Genomic DNA, 26,418 nt, shown 5'->3' on the forward strand with positions numbered 1-26,418 from the left:
GCTGTGGTCTGTTTCGTCCAATGAATGCGCCCGTTGAGTGGCGTTGCGTGAGACTTCATTCTGATATGTCACACTTGCTTTTGTTTCACAAGAGTTTGATTCAGGGATACTCCCCTAATCTCTCCATTGCTAGCAAATGAAACAATTCGTATTAAATACCAAGTGTAAATACGTCGACCACGTAAGTCATTTCAAATGGCTTATTCAGCAGATATATTGGCGATATATATATATATATATAAATGCTGTGGATTCTTTATTTATTTATTTATTTTAATTATTTATTATTGTTATTCTGAGCCAAAGTAAATATTGGAGCGTTGGAAATCCGTTCTTTTTACCCTCAATTCCAGGGAGTTAGTGAGTTTAAAAACGACCGAATTTATTCTCAAATTAAATTGTCAATTCGGTAAAAAAAAAAAAAAATTAAATTAATTAATTAATATGTCAATTCGGGAAACTTGTCCTGCGAAGTTTTAGCACCAACTTGGTGCAGTGTATTTTCGGGCGTTCACTCCCACACCGCTCGAGACGTTTGTGATGACGTCATGGCTGAAGCGGCACACCAGGTGTAAGCAATGAACATGATCAATCACCCCAGGACAGAGATGAATATCGTTGGTTTTAAAGTGCGAGAATTTCGCTTCGTCCCCGACTTGAAATGAACTATTTTAGAAGCAGATGTAACATTTTGTATGTAGAGTGTGAAGTTATCGAGGTATATATAAGCTTTGCATGTGAACCACATGTTCTAAGGTCGGAAAAGAATGTGGAGGATCATTTAACGACGAGATGGGGGTCATTGACAAATGTTGGAGGCCTGGAATGTGGCAAGAGTTTGCTCCATGCAGATCAGCAAATGTGGGCTTGAGTGTGCGTTTTGTTTGATTATGGTGTGGATTGAGCAAGAGGCCTGCTGGCATAGGGGGGTCGTGTCAGTTGGGGCGACCCTGCAGTGAATAAATTGACCAGAAAGGACAGATAATGATAAGATAGAAAGTTCGGATTGCTGTATATGTTTAAACCCATTGGATTGAGGAATGTGCTTGCCACGCTGGGGGGGGGGGGGGGGGGGGGAGTTGTGAGATAAGCCGAATGGAGGGTCGAAGAAACGGGCTCGATTCGGTTTGTAGTCATTTGCAGCATATGTCGGCTTTATTCAGTAAGAACAGGACAACCTGCAACAACACAGATGCAGAGTTAAGCCCATGGCATAATACAATATGCATAATGCAACCAGAAAGAATAACAATAAATACGCTGAGCATAGTTATCAGATATCGCATTAAACTACAGGTAATGGAAGGATCTGGAATTACAACATACTAGTGGGGTCACCCGTGGGCCGTGGGAATCCCACGGGCATGGAGGTGTATTGTTGCGATCGGTGCAGCCATTTTTGCTGTACCCAGGACAATAACGTTAGACGGGAGACTAAACCTGAAAATGCTGGAGACCAAAGCTGAAATTGGAAAAAACAATACACCCTATTTTACTACAGAGTGTCCCAGGATTACCCACCTAAAATTTCGTTACGATCGGTTCAGCCGTTTTTGCGGTACCTGAGGATGGACGGACATTTAGTGAATTATAGTAAGATGACATTGTTGTTGTTGTTGTTGTTTTATCTATTGGTAGTAGAAGTATCTCGAGCTTACAGTACAGAGGACCTGGAATGACAATGTATGACATTCTCCCACTCTTAAGAGAAGAAACTAGTTTGCCCTGACAAATCTAGGTGATCAGGTGCTTTGCTGCTACACTCAGATTTTGCCCAGTGGAGGCGCATCAGGGACATCATTCTTAGGAGATCTTCCCACATCTGAGAAGCCGGCAGAATCTTCATTACGTGAGCGTGAGCTGATTGGGTGATAGAACTCCCCGGGAATTGCGTCCGTGACCAGTCCAGTTGGTTTAGGGCCTGGAAGATCTGTCACCAGAGTTTTGGACCTCACCGTGTGGTGCCAGGTCACGCAGAGCCACAGTTGTCTCTTTTCCACCAAGAAAATGAGCATGAGCATACTGAGGGTTAACCTCAAGCAGTTCCACCTCCTCAATAACAGGGTCATAACAGGGTCATGTGAATAACAGTGTCATGTGATTGCCGCATGTGAAGTTTCAAGAGAGCAGGTCTAGGTGAGAAAGCCATGTCGGAATTGAGCACCCAATTGTAGACCGACGTTGGTAATTAAATAAATGCTAGTATGGAGTAACATTTGGAGCAATTGAGGGCAGTGAACGTTTAGAATGTGTTACGTGCTCCTCCCCGACCCCCTGGTCCCGGTGTACCTCCGAGCCCCGAGAGGAGTCACGGCAGAAAAATGTGTTATTCTGTGTCAAGAATCAATGGTGAAACCACACCAATTGTTACTAACAAACAGATATTGTATTAAAAATCACACAAGAATAACAGTACAACAATGATAGCAATCAAAAGTACAATCAACATATATCTTATGATGGTACCATCAGCTAATATCAGGTAACTCACTGGGCTCCAAGTGAATGAAAAAAGAACATTCCCCAATGTCACTATATTCCCGTCTTCGAGCTCAAGTTGATCCACTCCAGCGATCGTCAGAAAGATGTCGAATCCAAACCCGAATCCCGTTCAGATGACAGGCCCAGTCACGCCGCCAAAACTGCACAAAGGTGTACGTGGCCAAAGCGGCAGAAAAGGGTCACGCGGCTAACAGCTGCGAAAAGGCGCACTCAAGGCGACTGGGAAATTCACACCCTTGGGTATGAATGTTTTACAGCTCCAAATCGGCGAACCTCAGGTTTGTCTTCAAAATTCGCGTTGCACACACACATCCCAGATAGACGTCTGAATGGTGAAAACGGCTGACGCGAAGCAAAGACCTTTCACGATGAGCAAAGCACGCGAGTCAAAATGGCCGACACCTCGTACTTGAGATGTAATGACACAACGATGATTCCTCGGAATCCAACGCCAAACCTGACACGCAGGTTGATCAGTCACAGCGATAACAACCCTATCGCAGGAATCCCTTTCCAGGAAACCCAAAGTTCACTCGTGACTCTTGCTCGGCAATGTTCGCTCAGGACGAAGAAACGACTCGCTTCTTCTCCGACTTCACTCGCTCCGCCTCTTTTCTCTCCTTGTCTTCTTCCGGTTTTTCGTCCGGTTCCCGATCCGGTTTCCTCTTTCTTTTAACATTAACTTTTAACTTTTGAAACCAGAAATATCTATTCCCTTTAAATGACAACAATAATAATACATGGAATCGGAAATATTTACAGTGGATGCAAACCACCACAACGGAAGTGACAAATCCATAACACTTCCCCCCCTCAAGAAAGAAAGTTTGAACATAGTGAAAACTTTCTTTGTAGGCAAAATTCTCCCAACAAACAAAAGTAAACTCACACCCAAATCATCAATTCCCGTGAGCAACGACAATCAATATTTTCCAAAATTAAAGCAAGAAAACTTCAAACAACCTACAGAGATCTCCAAAGTTAGTTCACTCTGGACAAAGCATCCGCCACGACATTGTCCCTGCCCTTTACCTGCTCAATCTGCAAGTTGAACTCCTGCAAAGCCAAACTCCATCTCCTCAACTTCTGATTTTTATTTTTCATTTTTTTGAATGAAGGTTAAGGGGTTGTGATCAAAAATCCAAAGTCAAGCAAATCTATAGCACTTTTTTAGGGAGGCCGAGCTGAGAGCCAGGTTTCATGGTGGTTGGGTGGTGAGGCCTGGAAGTATTCACTGCATGGACGCCTTAAGGAACGTGGAGTTCACCGTTAATCCGTATAAGAATCTTGGCTCGGCTGCTCCGCAGCATTCAGTGCTTCAAACTCTTCCTAACTTTCATAATAATCACGGTTGGAGCGCTTGTCGCTGTAGTCACGTGAATAGCGGTCTCCTTCTCGGCCACTACCCTGATAATCATCCCTTCGGAAGCTGCTGTAACTCTGGGAGCCTCCATAGTAATCTCGACTGCGGTCACCACCAAAACTATTACTTCCACCCCGGGAGCCATAGCCACCCCTGAAATTACCTCCACGTTTTCCTCCTCTGTAGCCCCCTTGACGCCCATGGCCTGCCTTCTCTACTATCAAGGTCCGACCATCCAAATCCTTGCCATTCAAATCCTTTTCTGCATCTTTGGCATCCTTTGTGTTTTCAAACGTGACAAAGCCAAACCCTCTTGACTTTTGCGTCTCCCTGTCTTTTATCAGCCGCACTTCCAAGAGTGGTCCATATTGGTCGAAGATAGAGTCCAGAACAACTTGCCTTGTTTTGAAGTTCAGTCCACCTACAAAGAGCTTGCCAACATTGCCTCCATCCCTGACTTGTGTGTGCTGACACTTAGTTTTTGGGTACCCGACAAGACGTGCCTGTGCAAAGCGTGACGTCAGTACCTTCCTCTTCTCTTCAGAGCGCTTTCTACCCATAGCACGAGTCGCGGTACAGGATGGAAAGATACCCGGAATCTTCGGCTCTAACTGTGCAGTGTTATTTTCCATGCTAGGCTTTTCAACAAACATCGGGTTACCAGAGACTTGACCACCGGCCAAATCATTCCCGATAACAAAAGATATTCCTTCTACAGGAAGAGTGGCTAGGAAACCTACGGTGACCAGTCCTGACACAAAATCAGACTGCAAATGGATGACATGAAGTGGGGCTCTAACATAGCCACCAACCCCCTGTAAACGAACACTAACACCAGTTGCCGTCTTCTCTGACAATGGCAAAATGCCTTCAAGCATCAAAGATTGATGTGCTCCTGTGTCCCTCAATACCCTAACAGGTCTCTGGTTAGTCACGTCTCCATCCAGTGACACAAACCCCTCTGAAATAAAAGGTTTGTAACCCTCTTGAACAAGGTTGTTCTGTGATGCCGTAACTTTGGCATGGGAACCTTCACAAGGCACTGTCCTCCAAGGACGATTTCTCACATTTACCAATGCATTCGGAGTAAAACTAGTCTGACTCCGCTCCTGATTTTTCCTTTCCAGGGCATAACATTGGGACATCAAGTGTCCAGGTTTCTTGCAAAAAGCGCAAGTAGGCCCGGAGGAGAAACTCGTGGTCTGCCTCGAGCCCCCCGGAAGATAAGTCTGTCTTGGAACTGTAGACTTCTGATCCCTAAGAGTCGTGGTATCAGATTTGTACTCAGTCATCTCTAGGTCGCCTCCATGAATTTTTGTTCTCCGCACCTGATTTACCATAACTCCCCTGGCTAACTCTAGGCGGGAAGTTAGGTTTGTGGAACCACATCCTGTGTGTCAAGGCAAAGCCATCTGCCACGGTTGCTGCCTCGTACAACTCTGGTACCTTCTTTTCCTCCAGATGTACTTTAATGTCCTCGTGGACATACTGTTTGAATTCCTCCACCAAGATCAATTGTCACAACAGGTTGAAGTCTTTCCCAATCCCCTTCGAATCACACCACCGATCAAACATGGTTTCCTTCATTCTGGCAAACTCCACATGGGTCTCACTCCCCCTCTTCCGGGCATTCCAGAATTTTTGCCAGTAAGATTCAGGGACCAATTCATAGGCTTTGAGAATGGCTTTCTTCACTTCCTCATAATCTGTACATTTGTCAATCGGTAAAACCGAAAATATATCTTGAGCTTTACCCACCAAAACAGTTTGCACTAACATTGTCCAGGACCCCACAGGCCATTTTAGCATTTGAGCCACTTTCTCAAAGTGGAAAAAAAACTTGGCTACCTCCTTTTCATTGAAGGGTGGAACCAGCCTCACATGCCTACTAACATCCCAGGTGTTCTGACTAGTTGTCGAACCAGCCGGCATGGATGCTACTTCTCTCCGTTCTCTCATTAATTGCAGTTCCTTGAGTTTAATTTCCCTCTGACACTCCATGTCACGTTCCTTTAACTCCCTTTCGGCTCTTCTTTCCTCTGCTCGTTTCTCCTCGAGTTCTCGTTCCTGTTCTACTCTTTTCCGCGAGTTCTCTTTCAGCTCTCCTTTCCTCTGTTCTTCTCTCCTCGAGTTCACTTGCAGCTCTCCTTTCCTCTGCTCTTTCCCCTGCTCTTCTTTCTTCTGCTTTCCTTTCCTCTGCTTTTAACCTTTCCTGGCTCTGCAGTTGCATCTCCATTTTCCGGAGCGCCACACTCCACATGGTGGGACCACACACATATATATACATGTTTAAAGTGTACGTGCCCTTACCCCCTCCCCCCCCCCCACCACCCGCCATATTCCTCCCCCCCCCCCCCCGGCCTTCCCCCGCCCTCCCCCGCCCGGCAACGCCGGGTTCTTCTGCTGGTAACTAATAAAATAAAAACGAAAAAATATCTCTCGGTAATTTCCTGAAACTCAGTGAAATTCGATGAAATTCGCTCAGAGAATTCACTCGGTTTATCGGGGACATTTTTTTTGGGGGCGGTGTATAATCGCCCTGACGAAATATCTCTCAGCAATTTCCCGTCTGTTAACCCTTTGAGTACGGGATTTTTTTTGATAAAAATACCCCCAGTACGGGATTAATTTGGCATTTTGGTACGGGAATGCAACCACATACTGACGATCTATTTATAGGTATAGTCGATGACGTATAGGAACGTCAACCGTACACAAAACGTTTTCGCGGGTTGCGGCACTGGACGTCATCCGGACTCAAAGGGTGAATTTATTTATTTTACATATGTGAATTACACGTCCATGCACACGTGAAATGGAGTTTGTTTATGCACACATGAAATGAACACGTGAACCTTTACTTTACGTCATCCGGACTCAAAGAGTTAATTTATTTATTTTAAATATGTGAATTACACGTCCATGCACACGTGAAATGAACACGTGAACCTTTACTTCTGGATAATAATGTTGAATGAAATAAGAACGAAGAAATATATGTCGGCATCATTGTTTACGTTTTTGTGACGACTGTCATCAAACGGAAAAGTAATATATCTTAATGGAAAAGAAAAAGCAAATTTTTAATATATGTCGACATTTCCCCCTTCTGTTATTTTAGGTGGTGTATGATACATTGTGGCGCGATTTTTAAAAAATATATCTAGGCATTTTCCCATGGCGTGAATGTTCTCAATTATTTCTGACACCTAGTCTAAAACCATCGATAAAAATGAAATCAGATGGTGAGTTAGATTGGAGATATTAAAGGTGTGAGAGAGACTCAATGGGCTTTATGTTACAGGCCTTTGAGAATTCATTTCATTCTTTAAACGGAAACTTTCATGGGATTTTCTTCCCGGTTTTTTTCCACCGAGTCTAAAACTATGTTAGCGACTGTTAAAAATGAAATGATATATCGAATTAGAGTTGAAATAAAACTGTGAGAGAGAGCAAAACAGCACAGGCCTAACTAAACAGGCCTCAAAGCTATGTGAGTTAATAAAATAGTGGGTATTTGTTTATGAAGCCTCTCCCAGAATTACATATGTATGTAACACATATAATTATATAATATATAATTACACATATATAATGTATATGGATTACACATATTAATATATAATTACACAGAATTACAAATATATAATCCCAGAATGAAGCCTGGTGTTGGCTTAGCGGTTAGGGTGCCGGCTTGGGATCCTGGGTTCGAATCCCGATCGATCGCTGAATTAAAGCCAGGGTGGTTGACTCAGCCTGTCATCCTTCCGAGGTCGGCAAATTGAGTACCAGCTTGCTGGGATGAATGATCACGGTGTGTACCCCGGTTTAGAATAGGAACACCGTATCCCTGCGTATCGTAAGAGGCGACCAAGGGTTGGCGTCAGGAAGGGCATCCGGCCATAAAACATTGCCTCAAACAGGGAACCATGATTGTCATGGGGCCCGCAAGGCTAACCCCTGCTCTAGCAGGGAAAATGGCCTTAAAACGATCATTCATTCATTTCATTTTCCCAGAATGGGTGGAGCTACTCTCTAAATGAGGTAAGCCACACCCCCGGACAGACAGACAGACAGACAGAATCACCTACGGCTAATATAATATAGTGTTACGGATTCGTCACTTCTGTTGTTGTGGTTTTCATCCACTGTAAACATTTTTGATTCCATGTACTATTATTGTTGTCGTTTGAGGAAAATAGAGATTACTATTTTCAAAAGGTAAAAAAAGTTAATGTTTTAAATGAAACCGGAACCAGACGACGATGAAGAGGAAGAGGAGGAAGAGAAGGCGGAGCGAGTGAGTCGGACAAGAAGCCTAGCTGCTTCGAGGTCTGGAGCGAACGTTGGTGAACGAGAGTCACGAGTGAACTTTAGGGTTTCCTGGGAAAGGGATTCCTGCGACAGAGTTGTTATCGCTGTGACAGATCAACCTGCGTGTCAGGTTTTGCGGTTGATTCCGAGGAGAATCATCGTGGTGCCGTTACGCCACGAGAACGGGCCGTCGGCCATTTTGACTCGCGCGCTTTGCGCATCGCTCAAGGTTTTTCACTTCGCTTCAACCATTCTCACCGCATCCAGACGTTAAATTGGTGTGTGTGTGTGTGTGTGTGTGTGTGTGTGTGTGTGTGTGTGTGTGTGTGTGTGTGTGTGTGTGTGTGTGTGTGTGTGTGTGTGTGTAACATGGCTTTTGAGTGGGAAATCTGCGGTTCGTCGATTGAGAGCCGTCAAACGTCCATACCTGAAGGTGTGATTTCCACGTCGCTTCTCGAGGACACTTTCGCCCATCTTTGGGCAGTGTAACTGTCAACCCAACGGGATTCTGGTCTCGATACGACATCGTACGGACGGTCACTGGAGTGGATCGACTTTGGCTTGAAGCCGGAAACAACCTTGGCTTGAAGCTGGGAAAGAGACATTGGGGATGTTCTTTTCGCTCACTTGGAGCACAGTGAGTTTTATATTACGAAACTGATGGTACCATCATAGGAATGATATATATTGATTGTACTTTTGATTAATTATTGTTACTGTAACGTTATTCTTGTGTGACCTTAATACAATACTTGTTTGTTGATAACAATTGGTGTGGTTTCACCATTGATCCTTGGCATACAGAATAACACATCTTTCTGCCATGACTCCTCTCGGGGCTCGGAGGTACACCGTGACCGGGGTTTGGGGAGGAGCACGTAACAATAGATACGTAGAAGGCAAAATTAGTAATTTGGTCAAAAGGTCAAAGGTCAGCATCACATAAAAATTTCACCCAATTGACCTGATATTTCAAGTTACCATTTGAGTTTTGTCATCAAGTTTTTAACGAAGGTTTATTATGAGAATATGGAGAAGGTAAATTAATAATTTGGTCAAAAGGTCAAAGGTTAGCGTCACATTAAATCGTCAATTTTCATCCGTTGACCTGGAATTTTAAGACTTTGCATATTGGGCCACAGAATTGGTTCGCCAATCAAACGCTAGAAGCTGATTATTTTTTAGATCTAAAGCTCAAAGGTCAAGGCTGTGTAAAATCATCAAATTTCCTTTTGTATTTTTTTTAAAACTGTTTTTGTTATTTTGAGCATATTGAAGAATAAGAAGACGACTGAATACAAACGGACGCGGACGGGCTTTGCATTTTCACATGTTTTGTAGCTTGGTGTTGAGTTGTAAAAAGCATGTCCAGTATACATTGATCAAGGAGTAGGTAAAAACTATTTTCTCGTGAGTTATTGATCATGTGCTGTATTGTATTGTGCAGGGCATATGATGGGGATCGACTGAGAAAATAGATTCATCTCGTGATTCTGTGGTTCAAGGTAAAATATTCCACATATTGTAATGATTTGTGTATTTTTTGTGTGCCCTTGCTATTCATCTAAAAATAGATTGATGTTACTTGCTTTCATTTTCTTGCATGGACCAAGGTCGACCAGATTAATTTAGGTGACTTTTATTTTTAGGCAATTTAGGTAAAATTTCAAGGTAATTTTCCTTTTTCTCAGGAGTAGCTTCTGTCTTGCCACTCTCCCGTAAAGCCTAGATTTGTGAAGTGCTGCAGAGACTGTTGTCCTTCCGACAGGTTCTCCAATCTCAGCCAAGGAACTCTATAGTTCTGTCGGAGTGGTCATTGGGTTCTTGGTCACCTACCTGATCAAGGTCCTTCTTGCCCAGTTGCTCAGTTTGGTCGGACGGCCAGCTCTAGGTCGACCACCTACCAGGTGGACCACGTGTGCCACGAATCGGCTGGCAAGGTTCGACTGAAGGTGGCAGGAATTTGGAATTTGTTCAGGATGCCAGTGATAATCTCACCTACTCTTTGTGATGGACACCATGGGATCTTCAACGTTCACCAATGACCAGTTATGACCAGTTCACCAATGACCAACTTTTTCTTGTATACACAGTCTAGGCTTGTGGAAGATCCAGTACACTGAACGGATCAGGACGTAACAGGATGCAAAAGGAACAAACAGAGGGGGAAACACCAACAGCAGTGTGGAAGGCCAAGATAGAGGGAGACTTGGGCAAACAAATGGTGTGGGGAGGAATGGGGGCAGGAGCGGATGCATGAGGTGGATAAGATGATGTATGGGGTGGGCAATATGGATACACTCCAAGAAGGGAAAACTGAAAATTTGGATGGAGAAGGGAATGGGGGTTAACGAGGATAAAAATAATCATGGTTTTGGATTGCGGACGATCTGAGAGGGTGGTGAGCAGCTGTCCTGAAAATCTGAAGAGAAGAATGTTATTGAAGACAATTTGGAAGTTGGTTCCACAAGTAGGGAAAAAGAGCAACGAATAAATGGAGGTGAGCAGTGATCCTGGATTTAGGTAGTTTCACCAGAAGGGTTTTCCTTCCAAACGTCCTTCTGATTGATGGCACACATATTTAGGCCTCACCCTGTGTGCGAAAACACCGGGATGACGGTTTTTAGCTAGGCCGAGATTCAATCCGAAGCCAGACAGCTCGGAGGCGAGTGTGCGTACTTCTAGGCCATCCTTGGAATGAGACTTTGATGCAAAGACGCAATTAACAAAGACAACAAACTTCATGGATGAAACTTGGATGAAAACTTGAAAAAGAAGAATTGAGAGTTGGTACCAAAGGAGTTGGTGCGCAGTGTAAAGGGAAGAATGTCAAAGTTGGCCAATCAAAGTTCAGTGGAAACCTCAACAATAAACTACCTTTTAACAACGCAATTAGATAAACATTGCGAACAGATTACAGCATCTTTATTGTAGATATGATGCATTGTACAATGTGTAATAAGATAACCTATAGTTACCTTTTATGATTAGAAATGTGGCGAACATTTTGTGTTAAACATCAGGTTTTCTGAACCACGACTTCAATCCACAATGACTTGGCCCATCAAGGTAGAATCAACAAAGTAAGAGGTTCAGACAGAACAACCATCACCAATCGAACCAAAAACAAGCATCAGAATTTGAGATTTCCTCCTGACCTCAAATACATCTGAGTTATTGTGTTTAAACTCGTATCTAACCTTGGATGTTACACTAAGTGCTGCACTTAGTTTATATTTTTTAGTTTAATTATGTAAATACAATGGGAAGAACACACTCTTTCAAAACAGATCAATATCAAAAACTTTGACTTTAGAGTGATCCATAATCATCTTTATTTTTTATAAATGGTTCTAAAACGCTTTTACAGAGCAGAGCACATGGTGTCACAAAAACATGTTTTTTGTAATCTCACCCTGATAACTTTGAATAGTATCGTTGATTAACCTTTCAAAAACTTTTCATAATCCTTTCTCTACCGTAAAATGGGGTGACTAGGGACAGCAAGGTGAATAGGGACACAAACTGAAAAAAAGTTCGGAAACTTTTTTCGCTCAAAATTGATAACCATACTGATTTGTTGATATTTGGGTTGAAAGTGTTCTCTTGTTTTTTTAAAAAGCAACTTATAGTCTCTATTAACGCCATATATGGGTTAAATAGGAATAAATAGGATTTTTATGGCTGTCCCTATTCACCCCGTTTTACGGGTGATATAGGGACAGTCACTAATACAAAAAAATAATCATCAAGAAACAATCCTGAGTTTCCAACTTATTGCTAAATTGATAGCTCAGATGGATGCACATAATATGCACCCATAATAAACTACGGTGCCAATGAAAAAAAATATGGGATAAAAAGTTTCTCCAAACTGTCCCTATTTCTTGATTATTACTTTTTTGTATTAGTGACTGTCCCTATTCACCCGTAAAACGGGGTGAATAGGGACAGCCATAAAAATCCTATTTATTCCTATTTAACCCATATATGGGGTTAATAGGGACTATAAGTTGCTTTTTAAAAAAACAAGAGAACACTTTCAACCCAAATATCAACAAATCAGGATGGTTATCAATTTTCAGCGAAAAACGTTTCCGAACTTTTTTTCAGTTTGTGTCCCTATTCACCTTGCTGTCCCTATTCCCCCCATTTTACGGTACACAAAGTACAAACTCCCTCTGTAATAAACTCCCATCTGGGCCGGTGCTCCTGCCTCACACCTAGCTCGGCTTCACGCGGTTGAAACCAAAGCTTTCAGAATCATTGGAATCTCCCATGATGAAGCTGATTCTGAGGAACTTTCACTCTCTCTCACCACAGGCAGGTAGGTGTTTGATCCAGGTTTGACCCCCAAAATAGGAATTTGCTTTTTCCTCTGAACAAACACTATTTCGATGAAACTTGACCACAACCTTCACCACCCGTGATGTACTAAAGTTTGTTCACGGCATTAAAAAAAAATCTGCCGAAAGGTGCTCCCCAAAATAGGTATTTGCTTTCTTCTCAGAAACTACACATGCAATTTTGATGAAACGTCACCACAACCTTCATCACCCGTGATGTACCAATGTTTGTTCACGGCATTAAAAAAATTGGGCTCTGAGGAGGTATATGGGGTTGCCCCCCAAAATAGGTAATGGTACTAACATGATTATGTTAGTATGATTCTACATGCTGCCCTGTCTTCTAGCAAGCATTGGAATTGGTTTAAAATACCTTTAGTCAGTACAGTATACTGTTTATTCTCCCAGGTGAGTGCCTGGGGGATTGCACCTATGTTTTCCGATTGTGACCTAATTCATTAAAAACACCTTTTTGATCATAACAATTGAATAGTTTTCCTCCGATTTTCATGATGTTGAGTTTTTTTGGATATATTGTAGATGGAGACATCTTTTTTTAATCCCTAAATGTTGAAGATCAAGGTCATATGGCGGTACAAAAATAATATGGCCATCATTTGATCACGAGCTCCGGAGGAGGCTTACCCTGAGCAATCGCTTTGTGATCGCAGCGAGAAATGTAGTTTTATTTATTTATTTATTTTTTTCGTATTCTTGAATGCAGAATTAGCATTGGAAACCTGTTTCATGCTTGCATTTGTACAGGTGGGGCTTCAAGTGTCATTTTAAATTGGACAAACCATCCTGGGTGTTGCACAAGCAGGATGCAGCATGCTAAAACTGATCTCATCAGCCATATTGACAGGCTTTTCTGTACATACTGTATATGCCCAAACCCTCAAGCTGGTGCTACTCATGCTTATAGAAGTTGCAAAACATAATGTTGAAATACGTTTATAATTGCTAATTTTGAACAGGTGTGCAATATCGTTCAGCCTTCAGTTATGTACCTTTTTCAAAACTACAGAAGTTTGATATACTGTGATTGATTTACATGTTGTGTTTGATCTGTTTGCCTTTGTAATAAGCAGATGTGGTTCATCAGGAATTTGCATGAGTAGTAGACTTACCTTTGCGCTCTCTGGGTTTGACTCGCTTACCTATGAGCTGTCTAAGTGTGGCTGTCATTAGCAATGGCGTTGCATTATAAAGTGCACCATCCCTCAGGTGGACGTTAAGCTGGGTGTCTTGTCTCCATGCACTCGTTGATGGACATGATGGCGTATGATGGCGTATCATGGCGGGGCCTTTCAAAAAAGAGTAGTGGAGTTATTGCTGTAACCTGAAACAAATTGTAAGTTCCTGCCCAAATCCGTTTCCATGAAACGCTAAGTTGTTCATGAAAGATCTGGGTGAAGTTTCCATGCTCAGTGAGCTTTCGACCCCAACTTAATGGGGTGTGGTGTAAGGGATAGAGAAAGAGATAGAGCCAAAACAATAGGCCTGAGCATTTGTTGAGGTGTCGTTTAAGTCTGGTTTGCATTTACATTATGACCAAACTCAACTACAGCATATTCTTCACTGATTTTAGAGGAAGCACTCACTAAACTACGACCATTGGTGATGACAAAACCACAATGCACACGGTCTGCACCCACTGATGGCCATCAAAACGAACTTACAGTACAACATGCAATAACCCAACCTACCCACCAAAAAAATCCAACAATGATCTTCGCCTCATGGAGGAACTTGCACATACATAATATGCAGGACAAGGATGAAATCGAGTAGACATAAGTGTGCCTTAAATGAATTACTTGAGCATTAGTAGATAATGTGTAAATGTCTGTGATAGACAAACTTTGAAACTGACTATGACCTTGATCTTCAACCGAAGTTGAGAATCAGAATAAACTAGAATGGCACTCGGTCGAGCACATACTTTCACCAGTCTGAACAGTTTATGTTTTGTATCTCACTTATAGGGCAGATTTGGATTCGGACCTGAACCAAAACCTAATCGCTTGTTTTTGTCGCCGAACCAACTCATTGAGATATCCTGCTATGTATCGTTTTGGCCCTCTCTCTCAATGGTGAAGAATCACTTTTAAAATCACAAAATTATCCTATCCGAATGCGGATTTTCACAAAAGTCGAATCAATTCGTCCTTATCACGCACCCAACCTGTCCACCAAATTTCGTTCAAATCCATCCACAACCTTTTGAGACAAACAAACAGACAGGGGTGAAAACATAATCTCCGCCCACTTTAGGTGGCAGAGGTAATAACCATGAAGTTCAACTAATGAATAAACTCATTTATAATCGATGAGAAGACATTGCTGATAAGCTGCCCTGACCCTGTTGGCGGAAAAGTAGTCACACAACAACACATCCACATTTGCTTTCAGTTATTCATTTAGACAGAAGATTCACGTTTCAGGGTTGCATGCAGTATGATAGACTGAAACAAATGTGAATGATTATCTGAAAAGTACACTGGCGTGTTTCGCAATAAACAGAACAATGAATTGACTGAAATTTGACGCCGTGGGTTGAGTTTGATGGTACATGGACCACACAGTAGACACAGTTCAGTCTGGGTCTTTATTGTTCTTTATTTTCTTGTCTACTTCCCAAAAAAACATTGCAGAAAGAGCAAATTTTAAAACAAAATTTCTGGTCATGTTCAAATAAAAATGACCACACTTTGGTCACAACCTGTGACAAAATCCGTTAACGGGCTGATTGTGAAACCCCATTTAAAGCACTCGTAACAGATTAGCAGCACGACTGGGAAACACATTTAATTCACTATTAATATATTAATTCGACATCTCTTATCCATGTCAGCCTCCACCACGGTTATATCAGAACGTGCTGAAATGGCACTCGGTCATGGATTTTTTAACTCCAATGTGGGGCTGTTCAAAAATTACATAACGCTTTTTTTGAGTAAGTTGCGTAACGTGACGCTTGATTACCATGCGTTCTGATGTACTAGCATTCTGGCAGGCTTGATTAAACCTTACCATTAATCGACATATGATTGGATTTTTTCAGAGTCCCTCATTGTGAATAACACTTGATCAAAACAAAGCCAATGGAAATCTGACGCAACAAACCTGGGCAGTGTATAATCAGCAGAGGCCTACAGGCCTGATGTCTTAGGCCCACCAGAAAACCAAGATGGCGGCCATATCATTTCCTCTCGTACTGGTGGGTGGAGTCAGGCAACAGATGTGGCTGTGGTCCAGCAGCTGTTCGACCAATGGGTGCACATTTCAAAAATCGACCCCCCAACAGAACAACATGTCACAGGTAAAAGTTTACAAGAAATAATTTTCAGTAATTTTGGTGTTTGAGCAATTTCTTAGTTGTGCACTGTGTTCGCACATCGACATCCCATAATTACATTGCTTATATGATTATTGCCTCTAATGTCCTTGTTGTTCATTCAAAAGTACATTGATGCCCCAATGCCCCATCGTTGTCCTTGATATATAATAAAAATTCAAGGTTTGCTACAAAATGTACCCGATTTTAATTGTTTATTAAATCTGCTATTTTTTTTACTGCAAGACCATATACATGATTTATATGACATATTGAGGAACTCATAAAGTTTAGTTTGACTCTAATAAATGTTCAAAATGCCATCCTTTAAGATGTAAGTGTTTCGAGTGAGACTCTGGAAATAACTCGATGTCGCATCTTTGATTTCAGGAATGTTCATTGGGTTCTCTTTGAAAACATTTTCCTAAACAAATCCCCAAGAAAAAAAAATCCAGAGATGAGGTCAGGAGATCTTGGAGGCCAAGAAAATCCAGATCGGTGGGATATAATCTGCCAGGATTATTCGGCCACTGCATGGAAAAGCGAGCTGTACGTGCAGTTGCTCTGTCCTGTCGAAACCAAGCACCAATAATTTTTGTCATTTGACTCCAGAAAGATGTGTTCAACATGTGTACGTAACGTTCCGCATTCACAGCCACCCCTTCCTCAGTATCCTGACCTTCAAGAAAAGTATGGATCGTAAATCCGATGACTACAGAGACAACTCCATATTGTTATTTTTGGGGAGTGGAGAGCACCAACATTTTGCACCAATATTTATTTATTGGAGAGCACCAATATTTCTGCACTTTATGCAGAGCATAAACTCAACAAAGTGGGCTTGTTTCTCCATGGCAACAAAACCGACAATTCTGTTCACAAAGATGTTCATCATCTGAGGTTTACCTCGGACGTCCAGAATGTCCTGCATTGTTGTTCTAATTCGCAGAGCTCATCCCTCTCCACTTTGAAAGTTTACGACGTGTGGTCTTCGAGGTTGGCGCATTGCGTCTAGGGAATTGTCTTCTGAACGCACTTTGCACTCCTATCACTGATTTCAGTTCTACATTCTTCTTGACAATGAAGATTTGCTCCTGTGTTACTAGTTGGGCCATGGGGTACCTGCAAAAAAAAATAATTGGAGAAATGTCAAAATACTTTTCCCATAAACAATTTTGATGTTTATCCTATTGAATCCACTATATTTTACATTTCCACCTGCGAAGATTTTTTTAATTAAAAAAAGGAACTTACAAGGAACATGAACACAAGAGGAGGGAGGCCATTAGGCCCACTGCCTGTACAATGGTCGCCAACATATTGTGGTTTACCCACACTCTATCATTTTGGAATGCTGAGCGTCAAGCAAGGAAGTAGTATGGACCATTTGTCAAGTTTTTGATATGACTCAGGCAGTGTCGGAATCAAACTTCCGAGCCCCCAGACTCGGAGCAGATGCTCAAACCAATGCAGAACTACATCCACACTGAGAGGAGGAGCAGATGGGTGAAAAACAAATATGGGAAAAGGAACACGTTTTTATTGGAGAAAACGGGAGAGATGAGGAATGGGGAGAAGTGGGAAAGGGCATTTTCTTCTCCAGTTGTCAAAGGCTCATGGAGGAGCTCATACACATATTACAAGCAGGACAAACATTAATAAACCTCAGTATATTTTCACACAAATTCCAAGGACATTAGTAGACAATAAACAAACACATATGGTATTTGAACTTAAGCTTCCTGCATTACTACTTCCGAAGCAGGAGTTCAGATGGGTATGCGAACTGGACAATGCGAAGATGATGAATATATTTTGGAGAAAATAGAAGTTGTAACATTCATCCTGTCAACTGGTAAGTTCAATAGAATGTCACACCCGTTGTTGACATTTGCTACTAGTTTGTCATGGAGTGACACCATACTTTAACAAAGAAAACTCCGAATTTGAATTGAGGAGGGCCTCTCTGGCTCCTCATGTGGGTCTACGACTCCCCTTAGTACCCACTGTACCCTCTTTGCACTCTCTGCCCGGGTCTTTTCCTTAGGTACCCTTTCTGCATGCCTTCCTGCAACAAAATTTGGCTTCTCATGCCCAGTTGGTACACTGCAGCCTCTGCCGTTTAAGGCTCTCAGAGCCCAGGTGCATCTTCCTCTGGAGCTCTGACTCGCACTCGGAACATACTCCCAGCTCTTTAACTGCACGTTGGCACCCATTCGGTTATTTTTTGATTCATTCAGCCTCCAGGTGAATCCCCACAAACAGCTGCTGAAGCCGAATCCGCTTTACCGACCTATCACTGGGGATATACAAACAGCCTTTATTGACCGATTCTCCTTTATTGACCGATCACTATGGTGGGGATCAATCTCCGTGGTGAGGTGTACTTCTTCTTCCCTCATACCCTCTTCACACCATTTAATACTCTAATGACACACTATAAATTTAGGTGCATACACACCACAAAATTATACTCACACTCATTTCTCATCCCAACGTCCATTCCCCCATTCTTCCCAAATCCTGGTGGGACAATAAAAGGGGAAAGCATTCTACTCTCAAAGTCATCCAATCAAAATCCAATTCAACCATCTGCAATTTCTGTTCAGCCTGCTGGATCCAACTCGGTCTCTATTTTACCCTCTGTTCCCTGGTGGAACCCCCACAGAGACTCTGCCGCCACATCCACCGTTCAGGTGGGCTCTCTATGGGGCCCACGCATGACCCCTCTATAATTGTCTCGGTGCCCACCACACTTACACCAGTACTGGTACTCGTGGGCAGCACCGCATAATACTTTGCCTCATACTGTCCCACTCCTTTTCTACAGGGTTCCACCACCACCTTTAGAGGCCATTTTTCCCCGCAAAGCGGGGGTTGGCCTTTTTCGGGAACCGTGGTTGTTGTTTTTCGGTTCCCCTTTTGAAGCAATGTTTTACAGTCGGATGCCCTTCCTGACGCCAACCCTTTTTGCCGCCTTTAACGATAAACAGGGAATTACCAGTGAACTGGTACTCAATTTGCCGACCTCGGAAGGATGACAGGCTGAGTCAACCCCCCCTGGCGTTAATTCAGCGATCGACCGGGATTCGAACCCAGGATCGTAGGATCCTAAGCCGGCACCCTAGCCGCTAGCCCAACACCCGCTCCCTGGTTACACCATTCCTGGGTGTGTCCACACACTGGGTTGCAATCGCCAGCTCCATCCGGTGATAGTACCTCTCTTCCGGCTCTCCCAGCCCTACCAGGGTTCACAGGGGACAATTTAGCCAACCCCAATTTAGCTTGCGGCCCCTCCTTTTCTGTAAGGCTTACAGGGGCCATGCGATGCGCACACACTTTACAATCTTCTTCTGGCCCACCAGGTCTTCCAAAAGACCCAGAGGGAGCATGACCTCTTGCTCCTAAACTATACTCTGGGGGACTATGCGCGTGCGAGCTCCAGAATTGTGGCACCTCCAGCATGTCCCTCAGCTCAACCGTAACCGGAAGCATGCTCTCAGTGGGGAGCCACCCTGTCCCTTCCTGTCACTGACCAGTCTATCACTAATGGCGGCTCCCCCGGTAGTGTTTGTTCTCCTTCCTTCTTTGTCCATGCTAACACTCATTCCAGTTTTCGCCATATTCATGATGCCCACCACACTCGCACCCTCACAGTCACTTACACTTTCGCCCCCCACCTATGCCAGCATACCTGGGTGGTGTGACATCGACCTCCCATACACTTTGTATACCAACAGTTTTGTGTCAGCCACATTCACCCGTGGTGCAGCATCGGGCTTCAGCACAAGCAGCTCGCGTGCAGGCTTCACCCCCACTCGGCACGCCCTCAGGCACACCACCCCCGGGAAAGTCCACATCCAGACCTGCGTTACCTGAACCCGCTCCCTGGTTACACCATTCCTGGGTGTGTCCACACACTGGGTTGCAATCACCAGCTCCATCCGGTGATAGTACCTCTCTTCCGGCTCTCCCAGCCCTACACGTGTTGAGCCATGCACACCTCAAATTATCTCCCCAACACATCCTGGCCCCTCTTCTTCCACACACTTTACCTGTTGTGGCACTAATTCTAATCTCCTCGCTAACTATTCACATATTTTTCATTCTACCCCTGTTTTCTTTTCCCTCTGCTCTATTGGCACTGTTTCTGTGTTTCCTTTTACTTTGTATATCTTCCCTCTACTTAACACTTGTTTCTTCCTTTAATCCCTCCTATTCCTTTCTCCACCCCTTTTACTTCCATTTTAGCCCATTTACTCCCCCTGGAATTTGGCTCGGCCAGCTGCCATTTGCTGCTGTGTGCACCTCATGTGCGCCAAGGACACTGCCAATTTTCTCTGGTAGGCCCCATTGGCTTGTGGTAGTAATGCTTGATCCTAATCCCTCCTGTTATGGGACTCGACCTGTGCCTTGCTGCTTACTCAAGTCAGGGTGTTCGGTTTTTATTCAACCAGCTTAGCATGGTCACAGATAAATGATTTGGCTGTAAGTCATCCTGAAGGTGCTTTGCTTTCACCCTTCTGTCCAGTTCATCCCAAACCAGCTCGATGGGGTTTAAGTCTGGAGACTGTGCTGGCCATTCCATAATTTGAAGCCTGCCGTCTTGTTATTTTCCTCGAAGGTAGTTTTGACATAGCCTGGAAGTGTGTTTAGGGTCATTATCTTGCTGTTGGATGAACCCCTGACCAACTGGGCGTATACCAGAGGGTTTTGCATGGCGCTGCAAAATGCTGTGGTAGCCCTTTTCGTTCAGGGTGCCAGTCACTCTGTGCAAGTCGCCGACTCTGGATCCAGCAAAAGAGCCCCAGACCATCACGCTTCCTCCTCCATGTTTGACAGTTGGTGTCACACACTGAGGAACCATCCTTTTGCCGACTCGACGGCGTACAAAAACCCTGCGTGATGAACCAAATATTTCAAATTTTGATTCATCGGTCCATAAGACCTTCTTCCAGTCTTCAGTAGTCCACTGGCGGCTCTTCATGGCCCAGGCAAGCCTCTTTTTCTTATTTTGCCATCTTAGCAATGGCTTTCTTACTGCCACTCGACCTGTCAAACCTGCAGCTTGAAGTCTTCTCTTCACAGTTGAAACTGAGACTTGCTCACTTCGACCAGTGTGAAGCTGTGCTTGGAGCTGTTGTCCTGTGAGCCACCTATCACGCAAGCTGTTGACTCTCAGAAACTTGTCTTCTGATTCTGTTGTGGCTATGGGTCTGCCAGACCTCTTCCTGTCAGAGTTTCCTCCAGTTTCCAATATGTAGTATATTCAAATAATGCTTCAGAGGGTGTAATAACAGTCTGTTCCAATACTGCTTTTATACAGACAGGGGGTTTGTAATCAAGTAATCAGCAGAGGTTGGGACGCCTGTAGGAATTGTTTGCATCAACTTTCAAGGCTTAATTTGCTTACATTGCTGCAGAACAGCTGTAAGTTGTTAACCCATTACTTGTTCCCTGAAGAAGTCCTTTTTTTTTTTTACAATATAACTGTGCAATTTACATTATTTTCCCGTTTTCGCTAACCTAAACTTTTTTTTTTAACCTCGACCAGTTTACTGCTTACCTTTGTACCATTTCAGGTTATTCACTGGACATTAAACTGTGTAAATTTCAATAAAAACTGGAAAAATTGAGGTGTTCTAAAACTTTTGACCGGTAGTGTATATATAACCCCAGATTATGCAATCAATTCCGTCAAACAAATAATTTCCTTTTCGTCGACTTACTTCACTGAGAACCCTTAGTAGTCCTAACAGTTAAATAATATTATGCAGACTTTGAGTTGGGAGGATTGGGAGTTGAGGACTTCAAGAAAAAAGGGGGAATGGAAGACTGAGAGTTTTAGTGGGGGGTGGGGGGTAGAAGAGACAGGGTTGAGAAAAAGGCATTCAGGAATTGGAGTTTGGAGGGAGGTTGAGGATTTGAAGACGAAAAGGATAGCTGCAGTCATGGGGGTAGGCAGTGGGAGGGAGGGGGGTTGAAGACTTAAAGAAGAAAAGGGGAGTGGAGAACAGAGAGTTGGAGGGAGGCAGAGAACGGACGGAGTTGGTAAATGGGGATTGAGGCTTTAGGGAGAGGGTTTAGGAATTGGCGTTGAGGGCGGCTGGTTGAGGACTTGAACAAGAAATGTGGAGGAGAGGACAGAGACTTTGGGGTGGGGGGGGGGGGGCAGAGAGCTGGGAGAGGGGGTTTGAGGACGAGAGGAGGGGACATGAAAACCTGGGATTGAGACTTGAGGCTGGCAGGGGGGATTGAGAATTTGCAGAAGAAAGGAGTTAAGGACTTGACTTGGAGTCACATCTTACATTACATGGAATTACCATGGGTCCCTGCCATTATGCTGTCATAGGACATTCCCAGCAAACTCCTGACATATTCCGCAATCTATTGCGAACTAATTCCCTGGCAACAGTCTGGTGAAACCTGGTATTCTTCTAGTGTGTATGTGTTTGTATGTATATATATATATATAAAGCCCACTTGGAGTTTGCAAAAAAGCACCTAAAGGACTCTCTTACTGTGAGAAACAAGATTCTGTGGGCTTTCATGTGTCTTTCACTGAGGAGAGGCTTCCGTCTGGCCACTCTGCCATAAAGCCCAGATCGGTGGAGTGTTGCAGTGATGGTTGTCCTTCTGGAAGTTTCTCCCATCTCCACACAGGATCTCTGGAGTTCAGCCAGAGTGACCATCGGGTTCTTGGTCACCTCTCTTACCAAGGCCCTTCTCCCCCGATTGCTCAGTTTGGCCGGGCGGCCAGCTCGAGGAAGAGTCCTGGTTGTTCCAAACTTCTTCCATTTAAGAATTAAGGAGGCCACTGTGCTCTTGGGAACCTTCAATGAAGCAGAATTTTTTTTGTAGGCTTCCCCAGATCTGTGCCTCGACACAATCCTGTCTCTGAGCTCTGCAGGCAGTTCCTTCGACCTCATGGCTTGGTTTTTGCTCTGATATGCATTGTCAGGTGTGAGACCTTATATAGACAGGTGTGTGCCTTTCCAAATCATGTCCAATCAATTGAATTTACCACAGGTGGACTCCAATCAAGGTGTAGAAACATCTCAAAGATGATCAAGAGAAATGAGAGGCACCTGAGCTAAATTTCAAGTGTCCATAGCAAAGGGTCTGAATACTTATGGACAGTCACATGAAAAAGTAAGTACACCCCATGAAATGTTTTTAAAATCTTTTTTAGCATATGTGGACATTTCAATATTTGATCTTCATTTAAACAGTATTTATAGATCAAGGTGATCTAATTGAACAAAAACCAATGAAAAGTTGGCTTTGCAATAATTTATTCAACAAAAAATTGTTGCACAGCATGCACAGCTCGTTTCAATTCCCCCCACAACATCTTGATGGGATTTAGATCTGGACTTTGAATTGGCCATTCCAGAACCCTCCATTTCTTTCTTTTCAGCCATTGCTTGGTGGATTTACTGGTATGTTTAGGGTCATTGTCATGTTGCAAGGTCCACCCTCGGTTGAGCTTCAACTCCCCGACAGATGGCCTCACATTATCCTCAAGCACCCTCTGGTACAATGAATAATTCATAGTGGATTCTATGATGGTGAGCTGCCCAGGCCCTGATGCAGCAAAGCTGCCCCAAACTATAATATTTCCACCACCATGCTTTACAGTTGGTATCAGGTTCTTGTGGTCAAATGCTGTCTTTGGTTTTCACCAAACATGTCTTCTGGTACTGTGGCCAAATAGCTCTAACTTTGACTCATCTGTCCAGAGCACGTTGTTCCAGAAGTGCTGGTCTTTGCCTAGGTGTTCATTGGCAAACTTTAGTCTTGCCCTGATGTTCTTTCTGGGCAGCAAAGGTTTCCTCTTGGCACACCTCCCATGTAGATCAAATTTGTGCAGCCTCTTTCTCATGGTAGACTCGTGCACTTTGACATCAATAGTGGCAAGAGCTTCCTGTAGGTTCCATGATGACATTCTGGGGTTCTTCGAGACTTCTTTCAGCATCTTGCGGTCTGCTCTCGGGCTGAACTTGCTGGGGCGGCCTGGCCTGAACAAGTTGGCAGTTGTTTGGAATCTTCTCCACTTGTAGATGATCTTCTGTACAGTCAAATGATTGATTTCAAATTGTTTGGAGATCTTTTTAAATCCCTTCCCAGACTCGTAGGCATCTTTAACCTTCTTTCTGAAGACCTCAGAGAGCTCTTTTGATCTAGGCATGGTGACGCCACACACTTCAACAACAAAGAGCAAACCAAACTAAATGTCTGAGGTTTAAATAAGACAGGTTGCTCCAAGATCTTCTCTAACGATGTTCTAATCATTTGTCCCTGAAATGGTGCACCTGATTCTAATTTTAGGTATTTGAAGTAGTGATAAATGTAGGGGTGTACTTACTTTTTCCACATGTGAAATTTGCATTTATGTTTATTTAAATTATACAATGGACTACAAAATGTAAATGTTTCATGATATTTGTTATATTATATCACCTTTATCTATCAATATTGTTGAAATGAAGATCAAATAGCTGTATGTTGAAATATGTTGAAAAAGTCAAAACTTTACAAGGGGTGTACTGTACTTACTTTTTCACGTGAGTGTAAATGTGATATTTCAGTTTTTTCTTTTTAATGAATTTGCAAAACTTTCTAAAATCCTGTTTTCTCTTTGTCATTATGGGGTATTGAGTGGAGACTGATGAGGGAAAAAATGAATTTAAACGATTTCAGCATGAGGGTGCAACATAACAAAATGTGAAAAAAGTGAAGGGGTCTGAATACTTTCTGAATGCACTGTATACATATATCTATATAGTGTCTGGAAAGATGATGGGACAGATTTCAAGATGGAATAAGTCAATGATAATGGAAGGTAATTATTGTTAGCTCACGTGGAACTAAGTTCCCGGGAGCTTATGCGATGGCGCACCGTCCGTCCGTCAGTCCATCCGTCAACACTTGCAACTTCTTCTCCCAAACCGCTGATGGGATTGCGACCAAATTTGGCACAAATGATATTTGTTGTGTTGTGGCTAAGGTTTGTTCACGGCATTAAAAAATTTGGGTCTAAGGGTGTTTACCGGGGTCAAAGTGGATCCAGGTTTGACCCCCCAAAATAGGAATTTGTTTTTTCCTCTGAAACTACAAACACTATTTCGATGAACCTTGACTACAACCTTCATCACCCATGATGTACCGGAGTTTGTTCACGGCACTCAGAAAAACGAAGTCTAAGGCAGTCTACGGTGGGTCAAAGTGGGTCCAGGTTTGACCCCCAAAATAGATATTTGCTGTCTTCTCAGAAACTACAAACACTATTTCGATGAAACTTCACCACAACCTTCATTACCCGCGATGTATCAATGTTTGTTCAAGGCATTAGAAAAATTGGGGTCTGAGGAGGTTTAAGGGGTTTGGGGGTGTGGGGGGGGGGGTTCCCCCTAAAATATTTTTTTTTGTTTGTTTGTTTGTTTAAAGTCTTTTGATTATGTTAGTATGATTCTACATGCTGTCCTGTCTTCTAGCAACCAATGAAATTGGTTTAAAATACCTTGAGTCAGTGCAGTTTACTGTTTATTCTACCAGGTGAGCGCCAGGGGTATTACCCCTATGTTTTTCTTTTCTTTTCAGGTTTCAGGTTCAGACGAACTGGAGATATTTCAAAAAGACAATTAACCCTCGGGGTTGGCAAATTGGACATGGGAACAAGTAGCATTTGTGGTGGAGTAATATTTCTTCCATGATATTCTACGATTTTGGCACAAAGAGAATTCAGAAGACGTTTTAAGTTCGTGATGCACCATCAACAAAAGTAATAACCAGATATGAATGTGGCACTGGCAAGCTTCCATGGAACAACAAGACAGAGCTGCCAGCCACATCGCAAGGCTGTGCAATGTGCATGCAACTGTTGCGAGAGAATTTTCCTGGAAAATTGATCTCCCAGATCTCCTGATCTCAGCCCTCCTGATTATTGCCTGTACAGATATTTAAAAGACAGAGTGTACAAGAACAGGCCACACACCCAATGAACTGAAATAAACATTACAAGTGAAATTCAGGCCATTCCAATAGACTTTCTTGGAACGTTATGAGGGGAATGGGTACCAGAACAGCGGAATGTGTTACCTGCCAACAAGGTTATTAACTGACATTATTTTAAAAACCTAATGTAGTCTCAAGGAATTGCAATGTCTCTACTTTACAATTGTTAATACCGTTGAATAAATAATTTCTATAATTAAAAAGTATTTTTATTTATTTAAAGTCCCATCCTTTCGCCACATCTCGTGTACATATATGTACCGTATGTGTGTGTATAATCATCATGTGACTTTTTCCTGTTTCCTCTGCGTAAAATATGTTGCAACACTCACTACTGCAAGAAGAACCACAATGAGGAAATTCAGTTGTGTGAAGAACAAACCATGGGGTATTGCTAAAGGTCCTCCAACGCTCTTCCCATCAGCTGCCGGATTGCTTCCTGAAGTGTTTTTGCTGCTTAAATCAAAGCATCAATTGGTTCTCAGGAAAGGAAATGCGTAATTATTTTCTTCATTTATTTATGAAATCTAACTATG

General features: G+C 43.0%; 1 long non-coding RNA gene across 3 annotated transcripts; it reads left to right on the forward strand.

The window, feature by feature from the left end:
* Positions 1 to 57: 57 nt before the first annotated feature.
* LOC137429731 (uncharacterized) lies at positions 58 to 26,085 on the forward strand. Of its 3 annotated transcripts, none has more exons than XR_010984933.2 (4): positions 58 to 181; positions 9,627 to 9,684; positions 15,593 to 15,850; positions 25,469 to 26,085. It is a non-coding gene; the product is annotated as an uncharacterized LOC137429731 (long non-coding RNA). The 3 variants fall into 3 exon arrangements; XR_013623792.1 differs by lacking the exon at positions 25,469 to 26,085 and adding an exon at positions 20,117 to 20,352 and having other exon boundaries at positions 74 to 181; XR_013623793.1 differs by lacking the exons at positions 58 to 181; positions 25,469 to 26,085 and adding exons at positions 8,767 to 8,816; positions 20,117 to 20,352.
* Positions 26,086 to 26,418: the final 333 nt, after the last annotated feature.

The sequence above is a fragment of the Myxine glutinosa genome, chromosome 6, assembly GCF_964187855.1.
Source record: "Myxine glutinosa chromosome 6, kmMyxGlut1.1, whole genome shotgun sequence".
In the NCBI taxonomy this organism is placed as follows: domain Eukaryota; kingdom Metazoa; phylum Chordata; class Myxini; order Myxiniformes; family Myxinidae; genus Myxine; species Myxine glutinosa.